This window comes from Lasioglossum baleicum, chromosome 18, assembly GCF_051020765.1.
Source record: "Lasioglossum baleicum chromosome 18, iyLasBale1, whole genome shotgun sequence".
Taxonomy (NCBI): domain Eukaryota; kingdom Metazoa; phylum Arthropoda; class Insecta; order Hymenoptera; family Halictidae; genus Lasioglossum; species Lasioglossum baleicum.
Genome location: NC_134946.1, coordinates 8,458,189 through 8,482,389, shown reverse-complemented (window position 1 = coordinate 8,482,389; position 24,201 = coordinate 8,458,189). Strand labels below are relative to the sequence as shown.

The window sequence follows — 24,201 nt, the reverse complement described above, 5'->3', positions numbered from 1 at the left end:
AGAAAATATTTCTTTGTTTATATTCAAAATAATTAAAAATCAATTTAAATTTATATTTACACTGACAAAGAACTGTCTATATTTTCCATATCCGGATAAAACATTTTATAGCTTCAAATTTGAATTATAAGCAAACTTAATGTAATATTTGAGTTTGATAATTTACGAACAACGTTACAAGTTTGTTTCAAATATAGATTTGAATATAGCATTAAACTTCTATTTATTTTATTTATTTTATATTAAACATAATTTGGTATTAAATAAAATATATTATTATTTAAATTGTTTGTTGGTAAATGGACAATATTCTCGGTCGGTAAACAGTGTATTTCGCTCATGTGGTAAGTTATCGTAAATAAAATCGTTAGAGTAGATGCATTCGTTACCGACAGGTAAGTTGTCGGTATCGTAGATCCAATTTTAGAATTTGAACAGATTTCATACTATGTCAATAACAATCACATCTTTCAAAATGTACTTCAAAAAGTCGTGAAAATATTTTCAAAAATAATTGAGTAATTACAAATTGAACAATAAAAAGAAAAAACAATTCGTATAAATTACTAATTGTAATTGTAAATTATTGCCCACATTTGTGCAAATATAGCTATTGCTTGTACAAAACAAAGATACATAATTGGTGGTTACGGGTAACGTACGAAAACCCATTAGAGGTTTCTCGACCGTAAGACGCTTATCATCGACATGAACTTGTCGGCTCGAAGATAATGCAACTGGTTGCACTTAGAGTGCAACTAATGGGAAGAAAAAGGAATTAGTGACCGAACCGATACAATCACACTTTTCAAGCCCTTTTGTGCGGGCAATAATTAATCGTATTAGTGACGTCAGGTTGCACCTGTTCACGTCAGAGTGACTTATTGCAGTATAACACGAGGTGAAAGGAGCGTCGAGTCGGACACCAACATGGGGATTACAGGGGGATTCACCTGCATGCTTGCATACATATTTCAAAACGCGTAATCTGAGGCGAAAAAATTAATTCCTATCATTATCATCCACGCTAATTATTGTACAAACTGACACTTATGCAAATATTGCCAGAAAACAATACAGCCTTTTCTACAGTTCATTACAAACTGTTTCAATCAAAATTTACTTTAACTTTCTCTTTTATAACAAAAATATTCAAGTTTTTTGGGGAAAAATGATCAATGAATTCTAAAATCGGGATAAAATTATACAAGAACAAAGCAAAATTATACATAATAATGAGAAGAAGTTAATAACCGGAGAAAACGATTTCAAAAATATATGAAAAAAAACTTTTTAAAAACCACGCTTCTATTAAAATGCACTAAAAAGGAGAAAATAATTTTTTTAGACAGTAGCGACTATAAATAAAAGCGTGGAGCGCTAAACTATATTGACGTAATCTTCGTGGGCGCTCCACGCTTTTATTTGTAGTCGCTAATGTCTAACAAAATTATTTTCTCTTTTTTAGTGCATTTTAATAGAAGCGTGGTTTTTAAAAAGTTTCTTTTATATATTTTTTATTTTCTACTCTCTAGTATTTACATATCTTGTAAGCGATTTTAATTACCACTTCAACCAAGATTTTTTATAAAAGGGAAAATATTGTGTCATGATTTGACAATTTATTATCCCGTAGATTTGTACCCAGGGCGGCTACAAATCGAAGTTTCGATCCTGTTTGTTTTCTCGTAGACGCACAGTTTTTTTTATTAATTTGTTTCTTAATATTGCATTGTCATCCAGTTCTGAGCTATGTTTAAAGTTTCAAGTGTCTAGCTTATCGGGAAGTGGTTTAAAATTCGATTTCAAGATTTGATGAATACAACAACGACAACTCGGCAAGCTAATATAAGGGTGGTAAAAAATTATACAAAGTTGAAAAACCAGGGAAAATTATCGAGAAAATTTATAAAACATCTAAGGAAAGGAAAATCAATTGATGACGTCATGGAAAATTCAATATTACACAAAGACAAAAATTCGATACGAAGAAAATGATGCATAAAAATTTCAAGTTACAAATAAAATAAATAAAATTAACAATTGAAATATTTAAAAACTATTTTCATTTGTTGTAATTGTAATTAATCCAGAGTAGAGAACATCGAAGAAAGAAATTATTATTGAATTTGATTAAATGAATCAGATGTTTTTTTTATGTTTAAGCGTTTCTAAAGGTACATACACGAGGATTGTATATGTATAGGTGAATAACCGATTGCAAGCTACAGTGGCGAGTTATTGGAGATATTCGCAAATGGAAACATAGCGTCACGAACAAAGGGCTACGTTGTCGCGGCATGTTACTCGGAGCATCTGTCGTGCATTGGTAATTAGTACGTCAGGGAGTGCGTGAGAAAATTTCGTCGATCAGAAATGTGCAAAGTGAAAATATACTCCTGCCTGCAGGAGAGAGGTGTGTTCGAATAATTCCCACAAGCGTTCATTTATACAGGAAGTACATAATAACACATTACAAAATTAAATGTACATCATAAAATTGCTAAGAAAAGAATTTGGACCTTTCCTCAATCAAATTTTGGGCTTCAAGCTGTTAGCAATAATATAAATAATGCTAAATAATATAGATAACATTTCAAATTTTCTATTTTTGTAAATATTTATTTATGTTTATTAATATTTATAATATTTCGAAAATTGTTATTTAACCCTTAGCACTCGAATGGCGACTCTGAGGCGCCACTAAAAGTTATTGTACCATTATTCGAAATATTGTTTACGTTATTAAATATTAATAATTACTAAACATCTAGATATTGTATGGGGTATCCGCCAATTTCATATCCATCACATTTAAAAAATCATAGAGAATGGAAATATTATTATGGAAATATTCTTGGTTGGAAGAAATGTTTAATTTTCGACTTCAAATATCTTCGAGAGTGCAAAGGGTTAATTTACTTTACTAACCCAAAAAGTGATAGTTTTGGTCAATTTGTCATTTCTTTATTAAAATAGTAATATTGGCAACGTAACGGTTAAAAACATGGCTATTTTATTTAATTGCAATCCTGTTTGACGGTCAAGCAAAAGAGTGAGCACGCTTTCGGCCAAGAATAATTTACGGCAGTGTCACTGAGGTCCTCGACGAGGACTCCTCGTGCCTAGCAACCGAGTGAATTCCGTAAGAAAACGTCGAAACGTTGGCGCCATGATTTCTGGCGGGAAAGGTGGGCCTCGTGGCCCGCGCAACAGACATATGGACACGAGTGATCATGATCTTATCTCGTTGCTCCTTCGTTTCGTTCCCTAAAGACACCGTATAATAAATTTAATTACCAACTATATCAATTCCAAACTTTATGCAATCTTAAACAAAATAAGAAACTAATCCACAAAACTAAATAACAATTAATAGACGACTTTCTTTATGTAAAATTTTATATAAGATAAATTAAAGAATTAAGGAAAACATTTATTATTTTACTTCTACGTTCTAATGAAGTTTTAATATTGTCGACCAGATCGTGCTGTATTATAAACTCTCCAGTTGGGAACAATCTCAGCTACTTCCGGCCATCATATCACACTTCCATATTGAATCATCATAGTCGGAAGTCGAGAAATATTGGAAACCCGAGACACAAGTTTTCTAACTGCAATATTATTACAATAATAATTTAATCGCAAAATTCTAAAATGTCTTCAATCATTTTTAATTTCATTCTTCACGTCCTCAAAAAATTTTGTAGTATTTCCATGTTACATTTTACAAGACAATTAAAAATAACAGAAAAATCTTGTTTTGATAAACGTTCCAATTGTAAATTTTTAACACAATTTTGTAAGACACTTTATTTCTGGATTTTGTTGAACAACTTTCTCCTATTTCACAATTTTTTAGAATCTACTTTGTTGCATATAGCAACTTCTCTGCGATTTCGTTGAACAGTTTCAGAATATTTGAAGAGATAGATCAACTCGTCCAAATATCGATACAGTATCTACTTTGTTGCACAGTACATACCATTGTATCTACTTTGTGCTGCCCTATCACCGAGTAGGGATACGAAACCATTCACTATCGCTTAGGAACATCTGTAAACCACGTTCCAACGAAAAAATCAAGAAAGACCGATTACAGGCTGGCACAATGGCACTTCTCTTTCTTGGATCAACTTTGTGAACCGTTGGATGCGGTCCAGAACCTTTATCTTGGTTCTACGAAGTGCGGGGCGGCTCCTCTGTAACTTTGTATCGGTCCCTTTCCGGTCAACGTGCGTTTACCTACACTGTCGCACACTGTAGCCTGAAACCGAGCCCTCACTCAATCATTAAAACGACCGTTTATTTTCTTTGGTATGCTTGGACCAAACGAATGTTTCTGAACTTCCTATTGCCACATTGTGGTTCGTTATGCCTGCTGCCTAAACCAATTATTTGAATAACCCTCGGGACACGTCTTGGTAAAAACACTGTTCTTTGTCAGACTACAAAAACACATTGTTTGAAACAGAATGTTTTTGCTAATATTTTGTCCAATAGTTAATGCAACATTTTAAGTACAGTAAAAAGGGAAATCAAACAAGAAGAATAGAAAAATAACAGGAATGATGTGATAATAACAAGAAAAATAGTAGTGAGGTTGTTTAAAATTTAAGAAGAAGATTAACCAAAATAATAATAGCAAGAATAACCAGGACTTAACAGCAAAATTGGTCAGGAAAATAACAAGAAAGATAGTAGTAAGATTAATAAAAAAAAATAATAGGAAGGATGACCAGGACTTAACAGCAAAAGTGGTCAAGAAAATTAACAAGCAAAATAATTTAGAAAATGATAAGGAGAACGTAGTATGCACTGAAGGAAAGAAAATTATTAGGACAGATATTTATTGGATCCGAGGTTTTTACGAACTGCAAACGTGATCTACGATGACAGGAATCTAATTAAGAATATCGAACTTCAGATAATGGTTCTCTTCACGATAATAGCCAAAGAGAAGCGTCTTCTTCGACGCGGGAAGTCCGTTACGGTAGACGCAAGATAATATTGAGGGCCCCCGGTTGCGACACAGACGTTTTTCTATATGTGTTCGTATTTCGATGTATGTTTGAGACGCAATGTTGCCCTAGCCCAGCTGCTACATTGTGAGAAAAGGGTCCCGGACCGTAATTTTCAACGATCTCGTAGCTCGGTTGCTATGGGCGGCTCGTATTTGAAAACGGCGACCGTTGCCTTTGGAAATGCTACTAAATTTTCAACCTCTCTTGCCATGGGTTTCTTGGGCTTTTTTATGGTCCAAGAAAAGCGTGGGAACACGTGTTGAAATGTTGAAATTTCGATAATTTATGGTTGGGGATTTGGAATGTCGAGAAGCAGCAATTTTGATTTATTTTTAAAATATAAGAGGATGTTTCTATTTTATGCTTCTTTCACATAGTCGCAATTTTTATTTACATTTAAAATATAGAAACTGCATATTTAAACTACAAATTATATGTACAAGATTTTTTATTTCTACTTTATATTTACTTCAAAAGCTTAAACAAAAATCGGTCATTTCTATTTACATTTGAAATATAACTTTACAATTCTATATTTGAAATATACATTGTATATTCAATAAATTTGAATCAACGTTGATGTTTCACAGACTTGTGAATAAATAATTAATCTGATTTATTATTGTATAAAATCTTGTACATTGTTGTGATTGTATTAATTGTAAATTTATGCAAGACAGTTTTTTCTCTGTATATTTTATGAATTCTTCCGATTCAAAATAAACGCTCCCCGAGTTTTATAAGACCGTTTATTAATAGAGACGTCAAGATAAAATCAGAAGGATGGTAGTGTTAATAGAAGAAGGCGCGTGAAAAATGGACCAAAGGGTATTACTATAAACGCGTCCAATTGTTATGCTAATTGTCCCGCGCGGAGAGCGGTCTGGCCAAGCAACATTCAATAAATTGACAAATTGGGAATTATTTCAAAATTTCACTTTGCGAAAAGAAGATCCTCTATATTAATTATCATGTTTGAACATCTCAATTCTCAAAATGTGTCATCCAGAAAGTAGAGAAAAATTATTTTAAATTTGAATGGAATGCTGAGAACAATAAAAGATCAAAAACAAATATTATAAATTATGTTAATAAATTCTAAAAACACTTCTGATGTTCCAAACGTTTATTAGTAAACCAATATCCCCCGAAAAAATGGTGTTATATTCACAGAATAAATTTAGTAAAAATCCGGAAATTTTACCAATAATTCTGACGGAGGGTCATGGTTCCGAGAAACGTAATTAGAGTGATAACGATGATTTCCTGGGACACCAGTACGAAACATGAGATCGAGATAAAAATCGTGACCCATCGGAGCGTAGACTATTTGTCAAAATTTCGAGGGAAAGGAGGCTAGGGGAAAGCAGAAATTTTTGACACAACCGTGAACGGGAAAAGCCGCGGCGTACAGGACGCAAGGATTAATCGAACCGAGATCTAATTTGACAGAATCAAAGCCCGAAACTCGATACGATCCTAGTGCGTTTAATGGAGATATTGTATTACCGGTACACCTTAATTCGATGCGATAGGTGAAAACGGGGGAACAAATCGTCCGAATTTTTCGAAGCCTCCGGTCATGCTAACACCGAGCATTAGGCGGACCTAAAAATCCTTCAAACCTGATACTTTGCACTATTTTTGTTGTTTACTTTTCGGTACGATACTCTCAAGCGTACAATCGTGATATGTGAGAATTTTTTTTTAACAAGTTTGTAAACCTACGTTGATGAAACCTTTTGCTATAGAAAGAGCATGTTTTCAAGCAATTCTACTAATTTTTTCATTAAAAAATATTAAACATTGTCAATGTTATGAATAGTTTCCTGGAGCTCCTTCTCGGGTTTGGGTTAGCTGACCTTTATAGTTTTGTGATCTTTCTAACTTTCTACTGAAGGATTCTGTAAATATTTGACAATAATTTTTATTGGATATGAGAGACTATGTTATCAAGCAATTGTTATCATCTTTTCGTCAAAGAATGTTCAGAATTTCCGAAATTATGGCTATTTTCCTGGAGGTCAATTTCAAGTTTGCAGAGGCTTGCAATTTGTTAGTAATTTTTTCAGCGACAAATAATAATTGTCAAAGTTATGATCATTCTTTCGGGGGATCCTTGTCGCTCAGTGAAAATTGCATTAGTACTACGAGTAAATTTTCGCACACCCAGTATGTGATTTGTCGGCATTTGACAAACAGAAACCAGATCTCGTTACGCTCCATTACCGATGAAAATGATCTGCAATAGGCGCACAATGCGTCCACCTTGACCTTGTCCTTTGCTCTGCTTTTCATCTGTTGTAATTAGTTAATCGATTCACCCAGATACCGAGTACGTCAAGGTCGCTCGAAGGACACTCACTGTCAGCGACGATCGTTCTCCAATCGACTATCTTGCGAGCTATTAATCCTTCTCAATCCTACTCAGTATCACAAAATTAAAATATCCATTCGCTCTAATGAAAAGGGGAATTAATCGAAATTTTGTTTATCAGTGCTTATGAATTAAACATCGACGCGCCTAAAGCGACGAAAGCAAAAACTCGAGAGATCGACTGGCTAACTCGATGTCGTGTCGTCTGGGTCGTTCACTTTTCACACGCACGCACAATTACGTTTTATCTCTCGCGACAATTAGACGTTGCGGCCGCTAATTGTACTGATAAGTGTACAGCATTCTCCATTTTACTAGATTATTAAATTCACAAGATACCAAGTGAGCAAATGATCACATTGAAAAATTACTAGATTATTAAATTATCAGGGGTTGTGCCACATAAATTATGAAATTATTAAATCCGCAAGTAACCAAATTAACAAATCATCAAACTACCAAATTAGTAAACGATTCAATTATCATATTGTCAGATTGTAAGTCAGTAAAAATTACTAAATCATAGAACTATTGTCAAATTATATTATCGAACTGGGAGAATTTATTCTATTAAATAAATTGGTTCTACTTATTTGCCTTTATTTAATCAATTTTCTAGTCTAGCCTAAACTGTTTACAATTAATCGAGGCTGTAGGAACTATAACCTTCTGTATAGTGGATGTCGAAGACTGGTCCAGATTGAGTTAGACTAGAAAGAAGCTGTCCATTTTTCTGGTTCGGTACGATTCCCGTCGGTCAAAAGACCGATTTTTTCGGTCCGATTGGAGCCGTGTTCAACCATGAGGGAAGTTTCGGGTTACGGGACACCAAAAGATCCCGAAGTGCACACCACAGGCACGGGTCTACCCGTCGACGCGTTTGTACGTTCAGGTAGAACCCCTGTGCAACCACTCAGCAACACAAAGCAATCTTAAAAGGATTCTTCCTCCAAAAATAAAAGCTTCACCACTTTAAGAAAAAAGATATATACATATATGTACAGAGACACGTCTCTATCTTCTAGCCGACATTTATCATTTTTCATCCGCCCGTGTGAAGATTAAATTAATACCAATTTAACCAATGCCTGCGGCACAGCTTCCAATAAAGGTGCAATAAAACGGCAAAGGAAAATTGATCAAATCTTACATTTTTCGCTATCTGAAGTCATCTGACCCGGCCTCCAGTTTGTTTTTTAATTTTGACATCAGATTCGTATTCAACGACACCAAGAAACAGAGGAATTATATTCGAGAGAGTCCAATAAAGTCTTGGATTACGCATCCGCCATTTTTTGTTTTTTGTAATTTCGGTATCAGATTCACATTCAACGGCACGAAAAATATGGGAATACTAATTTTCAAGAGAGTCCAATAATTTTTTGGGTTACGGATCCGCCATATTGAATCCGCCCTTTTTGTTTTTTGTAATTTAGACCTCAGATTTATAATCGGCGACCCGAAAAACCTATGGGTATCAATTTTGAACTAAACTGGAGTACTTCTTCCTATTTTGATCACGTTTTGGGGATTTCCGCCCATTGTGCGCGGTTGAATTCGGTCCGCGCCAAAACGCGAGTTTCGAGGAACGCGGGCCTGCGCGACGGGCCTGCGCGGACGTCGCGGCAGACACGCGGACGGCTCGTGTACGTGCACGGGTCCAGGCTCGTCCCTCTTCGAAGTGGGCCAGCTGCCTGCCGGCAACGAGCGTCAGATGTATCATTATCTTGGGCTCGCTGTTGCTATGCAATTAGAGTCCGTTAATCGGGTGTCCCCACCCTCGCGCCCGGTCTGACGCGCCTTTCGTGACGCCAGCTCGAAGGTGGGGGCAATAGCGGAGACGGGAAAGGTAGAGGAAGAGAGGAGGGGGGGGGGAGGAGATAAGAGAACGCGTTCGAGACGAGGACGGCAACAACAACAATAACAACAGCACCACGTGGATGTGAGAGCGCGAGAGAAGCGACCGTTTCCGCCTCTGCCGGTTCTGCTGATCTTTTTTCGGGTTCTAGGGGAGGTTGCTTGCTCGTTTTGCACTGCGGCTCTCTGGACCGTAACGAAGAAGAACTTTGGCAGACAAAAGTAATTGCCTCCGAGCTCGGATACAAATCTTAATGGCCGCTTCCTGTTTCACCTTTTTTTCCCCGGCGAAATTGCTCGGAGAAATTCGGCAAACGTTCGCGTACGAGCGAGACATTTGCTCGAGGTGCCGAGAGAATCGATGGGAATTGTCGGAGTTGAACTGTTGCGAAATTATAAATTGAAATTGTTCTAGAAGTGATTGAGATTTGTTTGGGATTGTGTCTAGAAATTGTTCAAGCTAATTGGTAATCTAGTTTTGCTTAAATCGTGAAGTTGATATTGGATTTTGATTGGACGCAGAGAATTTTTGTTGAATTATGAAAATGATTAAAATTGGAGCTGAAGATTCAAATTGGACTATCGTCATACTGTGATAGTTTTGTTGTTTCTGCTGCATCGAGAAGGCAGACTACCAATGAGACATCTCTCTGGCATCCATTAAAAAGAGGTCTCTATGACCTTCGAGGTGGTTTTCGGGATGACGCGCGCGCGCAACTGCGCGGGAAAACCACGTGCCATGTGGTTTTCGTTCATTCATGACGCACGAGCGTCTGGCTTCGTCGCAAAAGCTGGTCCAGCAACATGAATCTGTACAGAATACTAATTCTAGTTAAACAATTAGTTCAATATACATATGTACAGGATATTTAATGAAACATTGTACAATACAAAAATTTTGACGAAGATGCTTTCATTTCAATCAAATTTTAACTACATTTTTGTAGTACAATCTCGATAATTAATTAAATATTACGTCAATGGGTCTTTCAATTTCCGAGTAAATGTGTACAGAATGTTAAAATAACAAAACTCAGTACATAAAAATGGTTGCTATTATGAAAATATAAGATTGACATAAAAATTTAACAATAAATTAGTAATAAGCTACAAAAATATACGTGAAATATTAAAAATAGGACTAAGTCAGGATTCTTCCACGAAAACAAGAGTATTTCCTAAAGATCAGGGACTGAAGTGCGCAAAGGGCTGGCAAACGACCTAACCGAGAGCAGTGGACCAGAAACTGCGCAGTTAGGCGATCGCGTGAGCAAGGTTCAGGACACCCAGGACTCTCCGTGGATGACGTGGACCAGTTCGAGGCCGTTCGTCCTGCGGAAAGCGCGAGGTCGCCGGATAGAAAGGTGTCCGATGGTGTCAAAACGATCGGCAGCCATGGCCACGCGTCTATTATACATACATTATTCACGACACAATCGCAATCGCCGAAAAGACTCGTTGCGAATTCAGCACGATGCACCGTCGGCCGCGTAGCAACAGGGCCCGGCAACAGGACCTGTTTCAGCCTCTCTCTTTCGGCCATCTTTCTCCGACGCGCGTCACTACACCTATAGCCCCTCTCCCTCGATCGCTATGTTTCTGTTTTCGACGGCTGTTAGGCGAGCCGGGCCCCGCTTTCTCGTTAACGACAACCGAACTCTCGGGGGCCTTTTTGGCGGTACGCGACCGCCTAACGGAATGTTTTGCTATGGTCAACGAACCCCTCCGGTGAAAATGCAACTCCCCATGGCAATTTCGCCGCGTTCCACTTTGTCGGAATTGCGTCCGAAACGTCTGAGACATCTGGTGCAATGGTGGTCGCAGTATGCGGAGCGGGTACGACCAAAAGTGGCAGAATGTGCCATGGGAAAATCGTGAAGAGACTTTTGAGGGCTCCTTGGAATGGCGAGACTTCCCGCTTGCAGTCCACGGTGGCTTCGACTTCGAGAAAAATTTTTTCACTTCGCAGAGATGTTCGAAGTTGCAAAAGTGAAGATGCAAAAATTCTTTAAATTGTAAAGCGTTTTGCAGAGCAAGAAAATTCTGGGAGGAAAAAATAATTAGCGGTGTTGAAAGTAGAGGCTTCGCCCTTGGAAATGAGCTAAGTTGGATGGACGTAGGATTTCTTTAAAGAAAGTTATTATAGCTTGATAAAATAGTCCCGATTATCGATCGTAAATGTTAAATATTTAATTTAATGAGATGCTTTCGATGATTTTGCAAAAAACTTTTCTTTCCTAACGTTTCGGTTCAGTTTTGAACCTTTTTCAAAGGAAAAATTTGCGTCTACAAGAAAATTGCTAGATTTACTAAGTGATCGAAAATCGAAACGGTAGCGCCGAAAGCATCATTAAATTAAATATCATAGCATGAATTTGACAAATTGTATTAAATTGTGCAGACTTTATTTTTCTGGATCGTTTTATGGGGTAGCATAATTTTCACAGGAAAACTGCTCACATGTAATGCAAGAATGATGATTCGCCCCTTGCAAAGAGCCTAGGATCACGTTGCAATTTGTTGCACAAAAGACGATATTTAGGTTTGAATTTGGAGAAAGTGAATTTTGGAAGGAGTAGATTATTGAAAGAAGTAATATTTTCACATGTCCCCGGAGGAATTTAGCAGACACACATTTCCAGATTGGCTACAGTGTGTTTGCGCTGCCATGCCTGTCTGCTCGAGCTGTCGGTGTCTTTCAAACACTTTCACGGTTGTATCTGCAATTAGGCACGCACGAATCTAAACACAAATACACGAGCGGAAACTCGCAGTGTTGTATGGTCGAGGTGTAATAGTTTCTTCCCAGAAACGTTCGCGAACGTTGTGTACACTGTTCGTGGGTCTAATGGTCACGTATATTCGTTAAGAATCCTTTCGGTATTTTATTTCTTGATAGAAATTAGCAACACTCGCCTTTGACGACTTTAACATGGGTCCATCTTTCTCTGCTTAGGGTGCTTAACGGATAAGTTTCACCCCCTAAAACAAACCAAAGAAGATTGTTATACCATTTTTTTACAAACCTCCAGTAGATTGAGGAATTATCAAGAGACGAAACTATTGCAGCTTCTTGGCGGTTTTTAAATTTTTGGGGGTGTTACAAAGTAGAGATTTCACATTTTAAAATAAGCCCTGCTACATTGTTATAGTAGATTGAATACTTTTGCTAAAACTAGATATCTGACTCTTCAAAGTGAATCTAAAAGTGGATCTTCCGTCCACTTTTGTCACGAATCTACAAAGCTTTAATTTATCGATATAAAAAACGAAAGTTACGAATTAAGATCAAATTACGGCGCAGAAAATTTACAGATTAGTGTCTGCGAAGCCTGCAGAGGTAAATGTACCTCAGTCTTGAAATTCTCCGTATCGAAACAGGTATACGGGAGACCATTGGTAGAAGACACCTTTTCGAAACGAAACGATCAGTAAATCCGCATCGAACGTAAGCAATGGTTTACGGCTGGAAATTGCTAATCCACAGATCCCCGACAGCACTCACAGGAACCCTGACAACTGAAAGGGCCGCGCGCCAACAATTTACAACGACCGCCGTCCCTTATTGCTCGCTCTGCCAATACGCTTTATCTAAATGAGCCTGGAAATCCCGGCCTTCGGACAAAGAAACCTCGGCAGGTTTCCTTAAATCACGTTAACAGATCAGGACCATCCACCATGTCGTTCTCAGACCGACGAATCTAAAGATTATTACTTAATGTTCACGAGAGACACTTTCCCCTCGTCTTTATTTAGACAATATTGAAAGCGACCGTTTCGCCGGATTTTATTAATATAATTCTGATTGTGTTAGTATAGAACTGTTTTTCAAGCATCCGAGTATTTGTTTGAATTTTTATACATTTTATATTACAGGTCAAAGTTAACAAAATTCAATTTTTGAAAGCATTGCTTGAAAGCGTTGCTTTTTCATTACAAGTGCAGTTTTTGATTTCCCGTAACTGGATTTGGCCGACGAAAGATCTGGAAAAATCCGAGGACACAACAGTTGCGGCAGAACGTAGCTGTTGTGAAAATATGAACATCGTTGCTCTCGAATTCTATCAATAATCCACATTTTTAAAGAATTCGTTCGCGTTTACCTACAGCTTTTTCATTTTTTATTTTTTCCAGCCGGAGTTTTCAATTAAAAAATCTGTGAAGATCCTAGGACAACGGTTACAGTGATATACAGCTGCTACCACAATATTAACCATATCGCCTTTAAATTAAAAAATAAAGTCTGCAATTTCTCGAACTTTTTCTTGATTTGTAGCGATTTGATTAATTCTGAACCACACAGTCAGACAGACGAAATCGACCAATATCTTGAAGGAATGACTAAATATGTACCTGCTTTTAGGAACTTTTAGCGGCAAAAACCTAGAGCGTCCCATAAAATTTAGAATCACGAGCAATATTTCGAAAAAATTGGCTCTGATTGATGTCTATCTTGAAGGGTCTGTTAAATTATTCTGGTATTTTTTGGCAATGTCTCCACCAACACTGGGGTGCAAGCGACAATTTCGCACAGTTGGCGGTTCGTACCTGTGTTGCTTTGTCCCCCGGCTTGCAAAGTGCACCCTCACCCTCTCCCCAAGGGTAATCCCAGGTCCTCAAAGCAGGTACGACCTTCTGAACCTGAGAGGAACACCCAGAACACCTTATCTCTGCCTCATTATCGCATCGTCGTTAGCCGTGAACTCTGGCCCGGTACCTGTTAGCAGATCGGCCCACCCCCGCTTTCGCTACCTACAACGAAGCTGGAGGATCCGGTCCATTGCCCTTGGTACCCTTAATCGCGCCCCGTTCGCGTGATCTCGAAACATTCATCCCTTAAGGCTCAAGGCTTAAGCGAAGAGAGGGCCTTGATGAACAATGATCCAAAAAAAAATGGATAAAATGGATGGAGAAGGGTGAGCGTAGCCAGCGCGTAGGGGTGTGTAGGATAGGTTATTGTTAGTGTGCGTGCCAAGTTTCAAGTCGATTGGGCGATTAGTATAAAAGTTGTAACATAATGAATAGTAAGAAATGTCTGGTCTGCTATTTATAGTTTTTTTAAATTGTTATTATAGATTGTTAAGTTAATTCTTTTGGACTAATTTTAAGGGGATTATGTAGCAGATACTTGGGGTAACAAGACCCCAAATTGACGTTTTGCTATGGTTATCCGTTTTTCAGAAATTTTGAGTTTTTGTGTAATTTTGGGTACGTATACATGTTGATTATGCTGATTGGTTCGTAGCAATTTTGATTGGTAGGGCAGTTCTGTCGGCTGTTCAATTCGCTCGATGGATTATAGGGATTCCTGACACACTAACCTAGTGCAAGGGCTAGACGCTCCATTGATAGAGAGATGAATGAAGAAACAAACCGGTCAGGTAAATGTTATCGAGCGATTAAGCTTCCCAGCCGGTTTTATCTGGCGCTAGCGCCGTTGCCAGTGTATGTACACGGAATAGCTACAAGTATCGCCATCACGCTCGGCTAACTATCAATTATGACTATCAAACGCTGTACTGATTCCCTTAATGAAATTACGAGTGGTGGTCGAGGTTCTATTTGCAAGTACCGTTCCACGTGACTTGCATAACAAGTTTCTGTAATACTTGAACTGGAGGGGTCGGAATGCAACATTCTACGGTGTAGTACACGTAAAATTATGGGGTGTTTATGTCATCAAATTGTTATACTTCGATTCGTTTATCAAATATAAACCGTCGAATTTTAGAATATTTATTTATCTTTGTAACGACAGGGTTCACTTTGACAATTTTTATCTTGAAAACTATTTGTCGGATCTGGTTGATTCCTTTTTTATATGAATCTAGAGGATCTCGTTCGTTGTTAAGTTTTTTTTTAAAATTACGTTTACTCAAAATTCCTAACAAATGTTTAAAAAAATCCTTAAATTCGAGCTGCACCGTCTAAGAAAAAATGCTTGTTCATCGACTGCATGCTCGTCCAGGAATTTCTAACGCACGTCAAGCCGAGTTCCGGCCTTGAGCTTCGCTGTACTCCGCAAGGCCGTTCGTTGATCGAGAAAATCACGAAGAGTCACTGTTTCTCATCTCGTTGCTGCCCTCTCCCACGCTCTTGTTATTTATTCACACTGAAACTGCCCACGTACAATCATTCCATCTATGTCAGTGCTTTAGCACATTCAACATCTCCAAAATTTCATTTAACCAAACGAAACATTTTCAAAATTTTTCTCGAACAGGTCAGCTTCGAACCTCTCCGATTCCCATAATTTTTACACAATGTTAATAGTCTTTTTACGGTTTATTACCACGTTTTTATTAGTTTTTTTCTGCACGGAATGTAGAAATTTTCAATGTACTGAGAAGTTGATTTTCTTATTGAAACGTTGGCGCACTTTTTTGTTGCAAGAGGTTCCATTTTACGTTTGGTGTCTCATTAGTAGTCATCAGAGTTCTCCTCGCACAAGAAGTAGACAATGCCCATACACCATAAACATGAACTCGTACACTACTATTATCTCCTAACGGCGCGGCGGCCCCGTCGCCTTATAATTGTTCAGCAGTAAAATGCGCCGTAACACTTTTATGGGGTCTCGATTCGTGGAGCGAATAACTTAACCGCTTTAATAGACGACCCGGTATACATATAGCAGTTCATTCACGTTCTGCGACCGTGTTCGACGCCTGTAAGACATTACGGTTAATTTTTCTCATTGGGCCACGCTCTGAATATTATATGGAAGCTACTGGACACCAATATTTAATATTAAACTAGGGCCTTTGATATTTTCTTACCGTTAAACTGCTAAGTCTTTCGTTACGGGACTTTCATGTAACTTTTTGTTAATATTCCGACTACATGTCTGAATTTTTTAATGAAAATGTACATACTCCCAAAAAATGAAAATTAAGCTCGATATAGTTCTTTTACACAAGCAAGACCCAGCAAAAATATATTGGGTTGGCAAGAAAGTAATTTCGGTATTTTAAGGTGAAATGAAAACGAATTTCTTTATTCAAGCGATGAACTTTAATCCGTAAAATATTTTCTTATTTATTCTTTTTGGCAAAAGATCATCGGACAAAAGCGAAAATATCTTATCCGTTAAAATTCATTGCTTGAATAAAAAAGTTAGGCTCTATTTCACCTTAAAATACCGAAATTGGGGAGCGACATTAGGGAGTTATTACACCGTGGTAATTTTGCCATTTTTCCATCACAAAACCGGGAAACTAATTTGTATGCAACTTCCATGTGCAGTTTCCTTCGTCGTCTAACTACATCCCCAAATTTTGGTACTCCCAAAAAATGAAAATTGAGCTCGACATAATTATTTAAAGCAAACAAGACCCAACTAGAACGTAGGACGACGCAGACTGCAATGTAGAAGAGTGCAGAATTAATTTAAAAACTGCAAAGTATAGTTCGCCAAGGACACCACCGTTGCAACGGTGCATCCAGAGTGCATAGGTGTACTCGGTCGGAGGAGTCAAGGCCGTTCAAAGAAGATTTTATCCTCGAAGGAGTTAGTCGCCGCATGTTGTCTAGGTCGTGCAAGACCGAGGGCGTTTGGAATCTGGGCAGACGACTATAATCGCTTTTGGAGACTGTGGGAAAACGTTTTATAGACAACCGGACGTCTGCTCGTATCCAGCCAGACCCACGATGCACCACTCATTCCAATCCTTTCCCTTTCGGACTCTTAAAATACCTCGCACAACATTTTCATTGGGATAAATCCTCAGTTCCTGTTCAATTAAATTATTCTAAAAATAAGCTCAAAATCATAATGATTGTTTTTCAAGTTGTTGAAAATATATGATAATCTAATGCACGACGAATTTTTTCTTTCGTACATTTCCTAATAAATTCAAACATATTTACATTTTCCTAACAAATTCAATTCGATTTTATTTGAAGAAACTGGAATTATTTATTTACCGCAATGTGACGAGCATGACTAATATTGGTGATTCACAACGAAACGAAGAATTTTATCAATACTAATTATATCGGGAATCGTCACAGTTGTGATCTATGGTGTCGGAGGAGCATCGATGGTGAGTCAGGTGTATTTTAAGAATCAAAGATCGGCATTCTACGTTCTTTTTCTCGCTTTTTCAGTCATTTTAGCATTCCGCCATGGGAAATCGACCTGTTGCCAACGGGAGGCTCGAAAGTAAATAACGTTACGTCACTATGGGGTCTAGCCTGGTCGGTGTGCCAACTCTCAAAGCTCGTGCCTGTTCCGCCTATCTCTATCTCCCTATCGGCAGCATCGAGTTTCGCCCTCCGACGTATGTATTATACTAACCCAGACCCATAGCGATGTCTCCGGATCCTGAATAATTATCTCCCGAGCGCCGAAGAATTGACACTTTGTCTGTCACGTTGCTTACATACAAATCACACGATTATTTACCGAGATCTAAATATTAATTTCTACTGGAACCGATGGGAATATGAATGATCGACGTCCACGTGGCTTGGACGAACTGTTTCTGCAGAACACGAGGTAGTGGGATCGAAATGATCGATGGTATGGTGTTATGCACGCCAAATTAGGGAGGGTTTATGTCGTCAGTTTGATGGATGTCAATTTGTTTAATAGTTACTGGCGTTTCAATTTTCCGATGGTTGTCTGGGTTTGAGAATTTTTATCTTGGGAATTGTTTGGACAATTGAGATGAGTCTTTTTCTATCTTAATTGGAAATGTGTGGGGCTTGACGTAGGAATTTCCTTTTATTGGGAAATTGATTTTATGATGTTGAAAATTGTTAACAAAGTTCAGGTGGGACCGTAAAACAGATATTCTTGATAATACGTAATCAAATTGGCGAAATTGAAAGTGTTGTGGCGAAAGTCGCTGACTTTCTTCAAAACTGAGTGGTGTATGTTATAGTTCACTCACATTTGAGGGTAGTTTAAGTCATCAGTTTGCTGGATTCGAACTGGTTTTAATTAGAATATTCATTAAGGCCGGTTTCCCTAAAAACATTTTTATCTCGAGGACCACGTGTCGGATCGACGTGATTCTTTTTTTATTCGAATCTAGAAGGTCTCGTCTATTGTAACTAATTTTTTTGTTAAACGAAATATGAACTCTCGGAAGAACATTTTTTGGTAACGCGTAACGAACTCGCGATTATTACAGCGAATATGAAATTGACACAATTGCAACCCCCTCTACCATGAATTCATCTTCAAAATATAATCCTTCCACAATTACATTGCAAGTAGTTTCTGAGGGGCCCAAAAATCCCTTAAATAATTTTATTCTCCATCAACGCGTCGCTTAACAAAAAAAAACATCCCGATAAAGTCTGCTCTAGTTAAACTTTCCAGAAATTGTTTATCATTATGGAATTCGCGATTTCCGTTAACATCGGAGAGACTTCGATGCTCGCGATTCGATCGTCGAAAAGCGGGCATCGGCGCCCGATAACCGCTTGATAAGGGGCATTGGGGGGATCAAGCAGGGGTGTAGACGGAGAGGTGGTCTCGGAGAAGGAGGGGGGTCTCGGAAAAAAGCGGTTAAACAGCATGGGGAACGGCTGCCTCTTCCCGAGAGGGCCGCGCCGGTTATTCGGCCTGCGAATAATAATCATGGGGGGCGCCCCCTTTGCTCCGTTTGGTCGCTCGTCTCTCTCTCTTTTGCTCCTTCTCTCGGTCCCGCGGATCTCCTCGTCGACCGCTGCATAGCAACAAGGACCGTTTCTCTCTTTCCGAGGTCCGCCGCCGGAGCCTCGAACAGAGAGAAAAGAGAGAGGAGAAAGAGAGAAGGACAAAATACGAAGAGTAAGAGGAAGATGGACAGAAGAGAGAGATGTGAATGCGGAAAGAGCTGACAAAATCACTATGTAGACAGAGGGGGTGGGAAGGGAAGGATCAGAGGACAAAAGGACCTCGAAAATAGGAAATACTGGGTGATCCTGGTGAAATCGGGACGCTGGGACTTTTCTGGTAGTTCGAGGAAGCTGGAAGGTTAAAAGAGAAATTATTTCTCATGTGAGATTGTGTTGGAGTTGCTGAGAAAAGGTTCTCTTCCCCCAGAGATAAGAAGCAACCCCTTGCTGCATGATAATGCGTTAGATGCGTGGTGAACATTTCTAAAATTTTCGTCTTTTGTTGTTCGTTTTGTTGCATTTATTTAAAGACCTGCAGCAAATCAAAACTTTCTTTCTTTCATTCTGTATTGTCTAAACCATGTTTTGTATAATTGGTTCTAGAGATATAGTTACCGAGTTAATGGAAGTCTTTTGAGAATTTTATGGGGCTTTTAGAGTGGCTTTCATTAGAGGTAGCATTGTGTAAATCGCACATTAGTATCGCGATCATTCTGATTTATTATTCGCCAGCGAAAGTTACGAAACACACGGAAATCGCAGGTATAAACGTATTTAAATGTGTTCCCGAAATCGCCCTGTACCTTTGACTATATCGGGACTATGTTCTAAAAATCGATGGCTGTTTGCCCGATTAATAATCCGTGACCCACTGTGTAATTTATGCAGTTTGTGGACCCTTTGATGTCACCGAACCTATAAAAATCGAACAATCCACCTTTTCTAGCTGTTCGAATCTTCATTTCCATACAATTTTAAACCGAGAAGCTTGAAATACACGTTCAACACTGTTAACATCATTTACAAACATTGCGGTCAGTTAAAGAAGGATAATGTAACTAAAATATGAATTTAGAACATTTTCAAATTAATGAGAATTGAAAATCTTGTTCTATAATATAAACAGGAATTTAGTATACTTTTCTAAATAAACTGAACTTCAAAATTTGTTACTGTAACTAGAATAAATATATTTATATCAGTATTTGACATACAAATTACATTTAAAAAAATAGAAAATGGAGTAAGATATTAATACAAAATAAGTTTAAATAATGGAGAAACAATATAATAAAAATACGATAATGAATAATTTATTTTTGAGGGAGACAGCGATCACCCTTTCTTCCAATAAAAGGCCTCATTATACTTTCCCCAAAGGAATTCTGTAGCTGCAGACGGAATCTCTATCACCAGTTATCTGGCCATTGTTATAGTTATCTGTCCACTGTTCACAGTTTCCTATGTCCCCACACCAGAGAAACATAGTTCCCACTATTTGTTGAGGACACACGGTGTATCAATTTCTAATATTTGTTAATTCGAAGACACACAGCGAATGAGTGGTGTCCATCAATGAACCCCTTTTTCCAAGTTTCCACAGATAAAATCGGGGGCCAATCAAGGGTGACAAACACACCGCATCTCCAAATAAGTGTTATCGGGAATACACAGCCGTGTGTGCGTGCGACCATTCATTAGGGTCGATCGAGACGAATCGAAGAAAGATCGAGTGGTTGGATAGAACTCTTTCGGGGGAGATAATCGTTTTAACTTTTTATTTATTCCTCTTTTTGACGCTGCATGTTCGAAAAAAAAAAATCTTTTCATGAAAATCCATAAAAAACATTTAGAATGATTTTTGTGCAATGTTGTTGCATTTTTTAAATAATTGCTATGAAGAAAAATAAATTATTTTGTCAAATGAAATTATCAAATATTTAGAACAATTCTTGCAAATTTTTTTAGAAAAGGAAGGAGATGCGCCTGGCGCCTCTTTTAAAAATATAAAATACATTTTTTGCAAGAAGAATTTTTATGAAATGAGATTGAGAAATACTTGAGACAATTTTGCTACAGTGCTGTTAACGAAATTTTATTTATTATGCTACGCGATGGTAAAGAAAACAGTTTGATAACGGCCGGTTGAAGATCTATCATGTGTTTTTGTTTGTTATCGTTATAGTGAATGAAAACGGTTCGTCGGCAGTGGATGCAGACGCAACGCACAATGCAGGGAAGAGTGTGTACACATGCAGAGAGTGGAGTGCATGAAAGAACCGAGAGAAACCTCCCCTGCATAGAAAGATAAACCTCGCAGTAGTGCACAGCGCCAGCTGTCCACAGAAACCGTTTTTGTTCACGCTTTCTATCTTTTTCTTTTGCACCGACACCGCCACCCCCACTCTCGAGAGTATAATCTTCTCTTATCTCAAATCCAATTCATTTTTCAACACGGCCCCTTTGTGTTAGCACAAATTATTTCGGCTCGTTCGACACCAAAATGCGATAGTTTAAACTTCAGAAAAATAATATTGAACGTTTTTATATTAAATTTTTTAATTCTACGTTAATTTGCAGTTTTACAACAGACTTCGTTTGTCCATAGCTTCGTATTAAAACTTCTGTTTCATTTTTTTTATTTAAATTTTGCAAACTTCACGATTCTGCGTTAATTTTACAACGCACTTCATTAATCTAAACTTTTATATGAAAAAGTCGGTATTGCCCCTATTGCAACAAAATTGTACAAAATTGTTAGGCTTGATTATTTTAAAAATTGATATTTAAAATTCTATATTGAACCTGCTCGAATACAACTTATTCAAAATTTTATATGAAAAATTCTACATTGTACTTATTGCAACGAAATTGTAAAAATACTGTTTCCACGTTACATGAACTAATAGTGTACTGACGGTAACGTAATGGATCAGTTTATACATACGTGATTTTATAATTTGATAATTCATCATAAAAATTCAAAAAATTTTAGATGTTATTAGGTATGGGAATGAGTATCCGCCCTTTTGGAGATCGCGTGTTTGATGGAACGTAGTGTACATACATTTTTTTGAACGGTCTATGTCTAATTGTAAGCTTCAAAACGCAGTTAGTGGCAATTGTTTCGAGCGTGAACAGCAGTCAATTTTTCGCGTGAAAAATGTCGACTTTTGTTCCAAGTAAACAGCATTTGCGGGAAGTCATGTTGCATTATTTTGTTTTAAAGAAAGGTGTTATATATTTACTATATTATATTTATTATATATTTACGGGGACGATGCTCATTTAAAAAAAAAAACCATGATTTCGACGTAAGGGCAAAGATTGCGATGGTGTGCCAAAAAATTCCAAGATACAGATTTCCCTGCATTACTTGATGGAAATCCACGTCAAACACTTGCAGAACTGTCAATTGAATTAAACGTCGATCGAACTACTGTTGGAAAACGTTTTCACGCTGTGGGAATTGTTTATACGCTTCTTTTCAACAAAAAGGGGCGGAAACTTATTCCCATACCCAATACGATTACATGAATTCATGTTCATCATAATGTAATGTGGACTTGTGTATTGTGCATAATTTTATAATTTTGTAATTCAACATAAAAATTCAAAAAATTCTTAAACAAATTTTACAGGAACTGTTTTCAGTAATTCGAAGCAACATTGTTGGTACGTGATAGAAGTGCTACGGACGAACTTAGGAGATTTCAATGCCCAAAACGTGGAGCTTGGGTGGAAGACGTTTCCCAGGAGGGTTTCTGTTGATTATGCTTGACGTGGCAAGCAGAGAATTCAAGAGAGGCGGCGCTTAGCTAAGACGAAAGGAAGTAAAGATAAAGGGGGATCCATAACTTAGATATATCTACCATGTTATACGTATAGTTAGGATCGTTGCTACAGCTGCTTAGAATTTGAACCACGTGGCTTGCAACAATGTTCTCTGGCCCTTGTCGGAATATGAATGTGAACGACGCGTTTTCATTGGAAATTTGTCTGTTTGCGTCACTTTCTTTTGCAACCATGTGCTTTTATAGGTCGTAAACGGTTAATTATTGCTTGTTAAACATTCACTATAAATATTTTTGGTTTTAACTTTCAAATTTCAGTGTTGGAACATAATGTTGCATTTCTACATTGTTCTGTATGATGCAATAGAGACGTACAACTATAGATAATTCAAATCACTGTTTCATAGTCAAATTATAGAAGTATAAAAATCGTGTGTTGTAATTCTAAATTTTCGCAGGACATGTAGAAGAGCCACGCAACTATGAAACAGTGTGCAATTTGATCAGAAACAATTTACAATAAAAGGTACAAATTAAGAACGGACTTTGAATTCATCAAAGCCTTACAATAAACCATAAAAATCGTGTGTTAAAAATAGTGCTGCATTTCTACATTTTTGTAGATGATGTGGAAGAGTCACACAACCATAAGATGGCGAGTACTTTCATCAGAAAAATGTATAGCCAAAGATGTTGGTAAAGAACAGAAGACAACACCGTCTTGCAATAAATTGCAAATTTCATAGGTTAAAGAAGAACATTGAATTTCTGCATTTCTTATGCACTGTAGCAGGTTCACACAACCCTAATGTAGTGTGCAATTTCACTAAGAAATTAAAAACAGAAGACATTAAAGAAGTAGATAACAGAAGATGTAAATAAAAATTGGGGAGTATCAACGTAGAAAATATTATACACAGAAAGTGCATCGCAGAGTGCAGCAGAGGTCCAGAAGATGATTGCGTCGGGTCCGGCTTTTCCCATGGGTTTCCTCCGAGCCGGTTACCCATTGATTATTCGGTTCGGCATCGTCCAAGAGAAGCCAAGAAAAGGAAAGCTAACAAACGGCGGTAGAAAGAAAAGGAAAAGCTGAGGGCTGCTGCGCGGTGGTTGGATCGTAAAGGGCGAGAGAAGGGAGAGAGAGAGAGAGAGATATGGAGAGACGCAGGAATGCACAACAGCTGCCCCTATGTCCCGTGGGTTTACTTTTCGAACCCTGTCAGCAGGACCGGCAGCAAGAAACCCAATATCGTAGAGAAAACCAAAGAAAACGAGTGAAAAGAGCAACCGAATCTCTCGTTTCAATAAATTTTAACTTGTCAGACAGACAGCAAACTCGACTTCAAATAATATATTGATGTTCTTGAATTCTTTTAACACTAAACCTACCGACCGTCAAAAGTGACTGATGTGTGTATAGTATTATAAAAATAACAAGATTAAATTTATTTATATTTTGTGCAAGTTTTACTACATAATATATACTAGAGTCACAAAATATATTTAATAAATTCCCATGGAAACACCTTTACAA

General features: G+C 37.7%; 1 protein-coding gene across 3 annotated transcripts in view; it reads right to left on the bottom strand.

The window, feature by feature from the left end:
* Positions 1-24,201, bottom strand: part of LOC143217942 (uncharacterized) — a 44,908-nt gene that overhangs the window by 5,166 nt on the left and 15,541 nt on the right. Inside the window, exon 3 of one of the 3 annotated variants that reach the window (XR_013010942.1) lies at positions 61-24,201. This exon is cut by the window's right edge and continues 14,234 nt beyond it. The exons of the other annotated variants lie outside the window; for them this stretch is intronic. The gene's annotated coding sequence lies outside the window, so the exon portion shown is untranslated. The remainder of the gene's footprint in view (positions 1-60) is intronic. 3 annotated transcript variants of the gene reach the window in all.